Source organism: Mandrillus leucophaeus, unplaced genomic scaffold (assembly GCF_000951045.1).
Source record: "Mandrillus leucophaeus isolate KB7577 unplaced genomic scaffold, Mleu.le_1.0 Scaffold649, whole genome shotgun sequence".
Lineage (NCBI taxonomy): Eukaryota > Metazoa > Chordata > Mammalia > Primates > Cercopithecidae > Mandrillus > Mandrillus leucophaeus.
In genome coordinates, this window is record NW_012107019.1 from 789,319 (window position 1) to 798,266 (window position 8,948).

Sequence of the window (8,948 nt, forward strand, 5' to 3'; positions counted from 1 at the left end):
TCTAAAACACAAAGAATGCCAAGTGTCTAAACTTTGAGCTCCTTGAGGACAAAAACTAGGTTTTTTTCATCCTATATGCCTAGTATCTTAGTTGATGTTTATCGAGTGTATGTAAGTGTGCACTTGCCCACAAACACGTAAATATTAGTATATGTTGTAGAAAAGCTGTTGTCAGAAGATATTTGTACACTCAGGCTTTCCACTATTATAGTCACCAGGCACATGTGGGTACTGAGCATTGGAAATGTGGATTGTCCAGATTGGAATGTACTAATTGTAAAATATGCACTGGATTGCACAGGCTTGGGGCAGTACAAACAAAAGAATGAAGATATCTCATTAATAGTTTTTATGATTATTACACATTGAAATAATCATATCTTGGATATATTGAGTTAAATAAAATATATTATTAAATTTTACCTCTTTATTGTTACTTTTGTAAAAGCAGCTACTAGAAAATTTTAAATTATACATGTAGTTGCTCATAGAAGGTTGGTATCCGGGTTAATTCATTAGTGTAGATTCATAAACACAGTAATTTTCTTTAATTTCATGGATTCGTTGAACTAAAGATCCCATAGGTCACCGCCTTCCCTGTCCCTCCTCTACCACCAAAAATTAATGAGAACAAACGGGAAGAATTTACTCTGCTTTTAAAGGTACTCTGATACAGATTTTTCTCTACTGTCATAAGTATACCTAGAACAAAAGCACTGTTGACTCAAGTAGTTTCACTAATGAAAAGGAAGCAGCAGAATGACTAATGTAAATTGGAGGAGGCACTGTTTTATTTGGAATGCTTTGGTTCTTCCACTGTGGAACAAGTGTGGCTGCAGTTGAAACAGCAGAGTCATACTAGGCATATCTGATGTGTGAGGAACCGGAGCATTGCTCAGGGTCCCCTGCCTTCCGATGAATGGATGTAGGATCCATCATACATCAGACTGCTCCTCTCCAATACAAACTCTGATGCAGAAATGCACTTGGTGTAGTTGCTTTTCCTTACTTTGTGGTTTAGGGCAGAAATAGTATTTTGGCTTAGAGACTTTTCTCCTGAACTATGACATAATAGGATAAGAATATTGTGTCAAAAATAGCCTTACAAGGTCCTTTTTGGCATTAAGACTTCTAGAGTGAGTTTGCGGTAGATTATTGAGAACAATTCTGTTCATTAGCAGCTAGCCATCTTTGATGAGTGCTGACTTCTCTCCTTTCAGCACAGAGTGGGAAATGGCTGCCTCCCATGACTCTGGGTTGGAGTGAAGGGGAATGCATACCAGCCACCCTCTTGCAGAGGTGGGGCAGGTGCTGGCATAGAGCCTCAGGTTAGGCCGAGGGGATGCAGTCTCAGGCCAGCAGCCGGCAGTGTTTGTAAACAACAGGAGGGAGATTGTGCTGGTGATGTCCAACTCACACCAATGAAGATCAACCGTTTGCACTTTGGGCAGCAGGCTGCAGATAGACAGTGCCTCCTGAGGGCATCGCCATGTTTTAGGGATCCATGTTGTAGGATGCCTGCCTGCAAGAGAGAGTCTAGGAATGCTTTTTAAGCCCCTGGAGTTCAGGCCTGGCGTCTGGGTGTCAAGTAGAGTGAACCTTCTGAAGTCCAAACTAACATGACATTTTAAAATGAGGAAAACAAACAGCTCTGAAAAGGTCTATAGGATTATAGATAAGTGGTTAATATGGAAGATGTTATAAAGGGCTCAAGAGGTGATGGGGTGATCCAGGGTTGGTTGAAGTCATTGACATTGAATTACCCTGTCTTTTACCCATCTGTGGAAAAAAAGAGGAAAACGACATCTCCCAAAGATGCTTGGAGATTTGATTGACGTTTGTAAAGTGCTTTGATATCTTTCATAGAGTGTCCAATAAGAGCAAAATGTGTCATCAGAACTTAGTCTAAAGCAAACTATTCTAAACCATCTTGAGTAGATACTAAGCAGTTAATGTCTTCGTTATAAGTTGTACTTATATTTTTGAGAGAAAGTTTTTCATGTTCTGATTTTCTTTTAAGTATCAGCTGTATGCTTGGTGTCTTTATCTGTTAGCTTGAGTTCCAACATGCTCTGTAGATGGTCAGTCACCTACAGAGGACAATTTTTCTAGCCAAGCAGTAAATCCACCTTAAAATGCTTCTTGCCAAGGACAATGCCTTTGCAAATATTTGAGATGTTTATTCTCAGTTGTGATTTATTACTGAATCTGTGTCTTCATAGCTACTCCTTGGGAGGTGCAGAAGGAGGCAGAGCCAGAAAGCAAGTCCCTGCAATCAGTTCATTATAGAGAAAGAAAAAGCTGTTATTTCAGGGTTCTGGTGGATAGACTTTCCGATATGTATGTTCTGTGTCTATTTTATTTCATGTAGTGCTGCATCTAATCACGCTGTTTAATCGAATAGAATGTCCTTTTGCTTTGCTTTTGCTTGTAAAGAGCACACAGCACTGCCACCTTGTTGCCAAAGTTTGGTCTGATTTGAATGTGCTTAAAAATCAAGTGAATGCCTGTTAGGAAAAAGCTTACTCCTTCTCTTTGTCAGTACTTGCAAAAACAACTTAAAAGAAGTTAGCATTATTGGACTGAATTCAGTAATTAGCATAATCATGATGCTATGTATTGTTCACCAGGGCACGCCCCTTGGCCGCATTTCCCATTAAGAGGACACCGATGTTGTCCTAGTGAATAAATCCCGGCACACATGATGCAAATCAGCGTGTTCCTGCCTGCCGCTTGGCTGCGGTTAATTTTAGCCGGGGTTAGTTCTATGAGTTGTAAAAGTAGAAGTTAGCAAGCTGAAATGTGACTTCTCGGCCTAAGGTGATAGGATATCTATTTTAGACTTCAGATTGTGTTTATGATCAGGAGAGCAGTCTTCTGAAGAATTGTGGCTCCGTTTTCTTGGAAACTACTTGTAAGTACTGGGTGGAATTTTAAGACTTCTCTTTGTTCTTTTCTCCTTAAATCTTCCTAATGTTACCGTCATAGTAATGTTTATCTCTTGGGAAAACTGGAAGCTTTAAGGTTGGTACGTTAGAGAAAGCTAAGAAAGGTGGCAAAAGGTTTTTCTTTAAATATCTCCTAGTGCAATAAATCTGCCTCATTCAATTTTCCCAAGAAAAAGTTTTCGATTCTTTCTTATTTTTGCAAAGGCAATCTGTAGATTATTATTTTATGTTAAAATATTTGACTAATGGATATGGTTTCTGTAAATACAGAAACATTGTATTGTGTCATTGAGCTTATTTTCTACTATGGTAACCTAACTCTTGAGAAAAAAAATGTTAAAAGTTCATTCCTGTCATACTCTGTGCTACAAGTTTATTTTGTAGAAATAATGGAGTGTCAAATGTAATTTTCTTTAATGTACAGATGGACAGTTTTTTATCTTTTTAAGGGGAATTTTGTGCTACAAAATAAACCCATATACGCCTAAAGAGAAGCACTTTTAAAAATTAATTTAGGAGGAAGGTTTTGGAGAATAATTTAAAGCATCCTCTTTTAGACTGAGTTAGTTATCAAAAGTAACCAAAGACCATGGGATTCTGTAACCTTAACTGCAGTTCATCTAACACGTTATTGCCAACTTAAATTTGTACTGAAGAACACAAAAAATTTTGATATTGAATATTTTAAACTACATTTGAATCACCTTGCTTATTTAGAAGTGTGTTTGCGGTGTGGACTGACTTCATGCCAAACAGTCTGCTTACAGCAGGGAACCAGGCAGGAATTTCTTCATCCATTAGCAAGTACATGTATCAGCTTTAGGAATATAGATGTTAATGAAACAATTCTCCTAGGCAGTAGGATAGGTGCTTACCAGCTATCTGTGCCTGTCAACTCTAGAGCGAGGAAGGAGGCAGGTCCTCGGTTAGTATTGTGAGTGCCGTTTTCCTATTTTGAAAAGATGTAGTTAAAGACTTCTTTGTTACTATGTATTGTCTGATTTTAAATGCAAATGACATAAAGTGTCAACAATGAAAGGAAATATTTCAGTGTTCCATTTAATAGGAAAAGAACAAAAGAAAGAAAAGCAGTACTGAGTTCTTGGGCTATTTTTAGAAAGAAACTTACTTCATACTTAGTTTTTACTGAGCTGAAGAGAAATTTGCTGTCCAGATGAATTATAATGATAACAGAAGCCTCTAATGTCATCTTCAGCAGTAAAAAGGGTTTCGTTCCAGTAATCCTTCATAATGTATACGTTTATCCAAAAAATTCTGACTTATTGCTGTTACTTCTTAGTTTTCATTGTTAATAAGGCACTATCAGAATCTCAGTGGAGCATTTTTAAAGGTACACTGTAGTTGGGTATTAGTTTTCAAGCCAGTATTCACTTGACTTATTGTAGTTTTTAGTCCTGCAAAAAGAGAAAAGCTGATTCGAATTTATCCATTGTTTAATTTCACAGACATTTCTGTAGGTTTTTCTACTACTAGGAAGCGTGTGCTTTATGACGAGTTGCTAAAATGCACATAAACACTTGCGGAGTGTTTGTTTTAATGATTTACGTGCTGAGAGTGGCAGCGGTGAGTGAGAGCGGCAGCGGTGAGTGAGAGCGAAGATAGTTTTCATTATGTAAGTGTTTGCCGGTGCTGCGATTCTCTTTGCTGCTTCTACCCCGTGTGCCTGGTGAAATGATGCTGGCCGTGACTGGTTATGACCTTGGGCGACAAATCATGATGAGCTCTATGCAGAGTCACACACGGGGGGCCCAGGTGCCGAGAAACAGGTCAGCCTTGTGGCCTCAGGAGGAGTCCAGGAGCCGAGCCCGCCTGCCCTTGCCCTGCTGTCCCCACGCGGCAGGTGACCACACGTCTCCCCTGCAGCCCTGTTGGAGCCACTCTCTCCAGCTGCCCGTGCTCTTATCCTACTCCTCCAGGTCTTAAAATAGTTACAGACCCAGAGGCTCTGACAGAACCGCTGCCGGTTGCAGGAGATTTATTTCACTGTTACTTTCTGCCTAGAGGGATAGCCGTCTGCTGGGAAGTTTTGAGGGGTTTCTCAGGAACGCAGAGAGGAACGTTTTCTCTGGGACCCCTTGACGCACATGAGGTTTTAATGGGTCCCTTGCCTGCATGGCTAAATGGGAACTGCGCTATGTAACAGGTTGCCTTTTGGCTTGGAGCTGGGATGCTCAGTGATCACATCCCTAGAATGTTCTTTCTCTAAAAGAAATCTTGTCGGAAGAGGCTATGTTATGTGAGTTCCAGCTGTTCATCTAAAGTGGAAGGAGCACTGGCTCCTAAAGTGGAAGGAGCAGGAGGGATGCCTTCAGCTTCCGACCGTCTTAAACACAAGTGTAACATAATGGGATATGGCCCTCAGGAGGAAGACTGACTTCTCAGGCATACAGAGGACTGCTGTCATAATTTAGCATGTATTAAGCACCCCACAGCACACGCAGTGCACAAGGAAAGCATAGTTCCAACCCACATGCTACAACAAGGCAGGACACAGAAACTGGGCCGCTGACATTCAGTAACTACACTGGCAGAAAAAAATGTGAAAATGATGAAAAGGGAAACAAAATGAGTGGGGTGGGTTGAGGGTACTTCAGCATTCAGCTCCTCTGGACTTTTGCCACCTGGGCTGTGCCAGCTGTGCCACCTGGGCTGTGCCTTCCCTTTCTCTTCCATAGCTGGGAAGTGATGGGGACAAGTGACAAGACTGACCGCAGAAGCCTTGCCCCCCACTCTCAGTCCTCTGTTGCAATCCTCCTGCAAAGAGGAGAAGCTTCACAGTTTCATTTGCACCTGAAACTATTATTATTATGTGGAGGGGATAGACTTGTTATAAAGTCCAATAAATATCAAAGCATCTTTCTCCATAAAATGATATTTAGGTAGAAATCTGGAGTTCCGGATTCTCCCTTCCTGAACTGGTTTGCACTTCAACAAGTTACTTAACCCTGCACTGGTTTAGGATATTGAGTCAACTGTAATATTAGCTAGGGAAATGCCTTCAGCTTCTCAGAAGAAAGGCATTATGAAGGTCTACTGAGCATTACTGCAGCTCGTAAAGGAGTTAGAAGCACATGAATCAGAAGAAGGGCTGATAGGCAGACTTGGGTACTTACTGGAGAGTAATAACGTGAGCGGCCTGCGTGGTTCTGTGAGTCTGTGAGTCCTTCCCCTCCCCGTGCCCAACCTCAGCCAATCTCTAAGGTTCTGGGTCTAGTTCATGGCTCCACAATGAAAAGAGACTGGGAGAGGGCTCCACAAAGAACCCCCCAAAAAACAAAACAAAACAACACAAAACCAAAAACCAATTGAGGGTTGGAAAATGCTACCTATGATAAGAGGGTAGGGAACTTCTGTTATTTAGTGTTATGTAGCCTGGAAGAGGAAATGAATGACCGGGAGACTCTTAGATTGTTCTTCAAGTATATGTGTGTCTCAGTGCCAAAGAATATGGTGACCCACTGGTATCTATTTCCATCGAGAATGAAAGGGTCAGGTCCAGCAAAGGTTAGGCTGGAACAGAGGTGCTGACAGTGGGGACCCTGTTCCTTCAGCATCAGCACAGCCTGGAAACATGTGAGAAATGCAGAATCTCAGGCCCCACCCAGGCCCTGCTGAATCAGAAACCACGGGGTGGGGCCGGCAGCCTGTGTTAAAAAAGTCTCCCAAGTGATTCTGCTGGATGAGATGCAAAGATGGAGGGTATTATAAAATGGGGAATCTGGATGCCAAAAAATGTAACCCGTTTTCCTGAAGTCATCTAAACATGGTATTATATTTGTTTGCAGTATTTTCAATGTACTCTCTAAAGCCAGGAGATAAATGACCTCTCAGAGTCCCTTCCAGCCCTGACTTTGCTCTGGATTTCCTTTTGTCACTTAGAGAAGATTAATAATTAACCAGGAAAATTTTGCAATTACTTTTCTGAGCTAAGACAGTGTTCCTCTCAAATGAGGCTCACCTGAGATAATGTGAGAATAATATTGTGTTAGCATATGGATCTACTGTATTTTATCATCAGTGTTACCAGACAGACTCTCTCCTCCCCATCTGACCTCACAGCCACCTGAAGGGGATCTGGGCAGTGTTAGTGAGTAGCCCATATGAGGGGTGGGGAGCTTAATGTTGGCTCATGAGCACTTTATATCACAGACTGCGGCCAGGTTGGTCCCTGTCTTCACAGAGCCCATTTCAGAAGAGGGGGAGCTGCAGGGAAAGTTGGACCCTACCCACTACACCCTAGGAGCAGGAAGCAACATAGAAGGGCCTAACAAATCCAAGCACAGTGCAATGTATTATCTGTGTGTCAGCTCTCCACTAGAGATAGAGGAGAGGGACACATTTTATCTCAACATTTTGTATCTACAACAAATAGCCCAGTGGCACACGTAGGATGGACTTAATACAAATAAATTCTAATTCCATTGGAATGGCTAAGGCCACAAGTAAGTGCTCTGCCTTCTCATCTGTAATCAGTTCTCTAGAGTCAGGAAGGTGGCCATTCTCACCTTTCCCGATCAAAACTGTTACTCCTAGGAGTCCCCTATTCATCTCTCTGCTCTCTCTTCCACCCACCTTTATTTGCACATAATAGAAATGCATCTGAATTTAGTTACGCCTGTGCCCTTTTGTATATTTATTTTCCTTTGTGCTTTCGCTTGACAGAAGTGTCTCCGGTTGAAAACACAGGCCGCTGAGAGTGTCTATTCGTTATACTTTGTATAGCATTTAGGACAATAAAACCTTTTTGTGATCATAATGAAGAAAGGGCTCTCTGAGGACGTTTTGCCAGTGCTGTTTAAAAAGTGTTACACTTCCTGCAGGAGCTAGGTTTTTAAAAATAATAAAGATAAAAATAAAAACTGTCACACAAGTAACGCACTGCCATGTCTGAAAAAGACCCGCCTTACCTTAGCCAGGGAATTTTGGCCCTAATATTTCAGCACTTGAAAATGGGATCTGACCAGGTGCGGAGGCTCACGCCTGTATTCCCAGCACTTTGGGAAGCCACGGCAGGCAGATTACTTGGGGTCAGGAGTTCGACACCAGCCAGACCAACGTGGTGAAACCCCCTCTCTACCAAAAATACAAAAATTAGCCAGGCGTGGTGGTGCACACCTGTAATCCCAGCTACTCGGGAGGCTGAGGCAGGAGAATAGCTTGAACCTGGGAGGTGGAGGTTGCAGTGAGCCAAGATCGCGTCACTACACGCCAGCCTGGGCAACAGAACAAGACTCTGTCTGGAAAAAAAAAAAAAACAAAAACGGAGGGATCTGTAGAATCCTTGGCTTTTATAGCATAGTTAATTACATGTTTGCAGAGTATTGAAAATTGCCTCAGGTGAGAAAAGACTGGTGAGGACAGTTTGAGCCAAACTCTAGTTTGCCTGGTCATAAGATATTGATGTTACTATTCAGTCTTTCAATCTTTCAACCTCATTATGTTTCAAACAACTGACCTCTCAGACATGAGGCTGCATGCACTGTTATTTTCTACATCTGTGTCTGTTTTCAGAACATATGAGGCCCAGTGAACATGGTGGCTGTACAGAGATAAGATCGACGTGTCTCCTCACTCCAGAGAGCACAGGGAGCTGATCTTAACCCTGAATGAGCCTTGCAATATAAGTAGAGTCTGTGAAACCCATGAACTTCCAATAACTATATAGCCAGTAGGTAACATTCCATGTGTCTGTTTAATTTGGTTCTTAATAATGGCAGCCAAAAAGCTATTTTCATTTCTGTACAAAGAGGAATTACAAATAGTCATTCTTTTCTTGGTATTTCTTCCTTGGAAAAATCACGTTTCTAAAATCAATCTGTAGCTAGTTCACAAATGTGTCATTAAAAATAAGAGAGGTGGCTGGGCGCGGTGGCTCACAGCTGTAATCCCAGCACTTTGGGAGGCCAAGGTGGGCGGATCACGAGTCAGGAGATCGAGATCATTCTGGTTAACACAGTGAAACCCCATCTCTACTAAAAA

General features: G+C 41.8%; 1 protein-coding gene across 1 annotated transcript in view; it reads left to right on the forward strand.

Annotated features, from left to right (window-relative positions):
- The first annotated feature begins 1,828 nt into the window (after positions 1-1,828).
- Positions 1,829-8,948, forward strand: part of SLC20A2 (solute carrier family 20 (phosphate transporter), member 2) — a 127,527-nt gene continuing 120,407 nt past the window's right edge. Inside the window, exon 1 of the mRNA XM_012001058.1 lies at positions 1,829-2,914. The gene's annotated coding sequence lies outside the window, so the exon portion shown is untranslated. The remainder of the gene's footprint in view (positions 2,915-8,948) is intronic.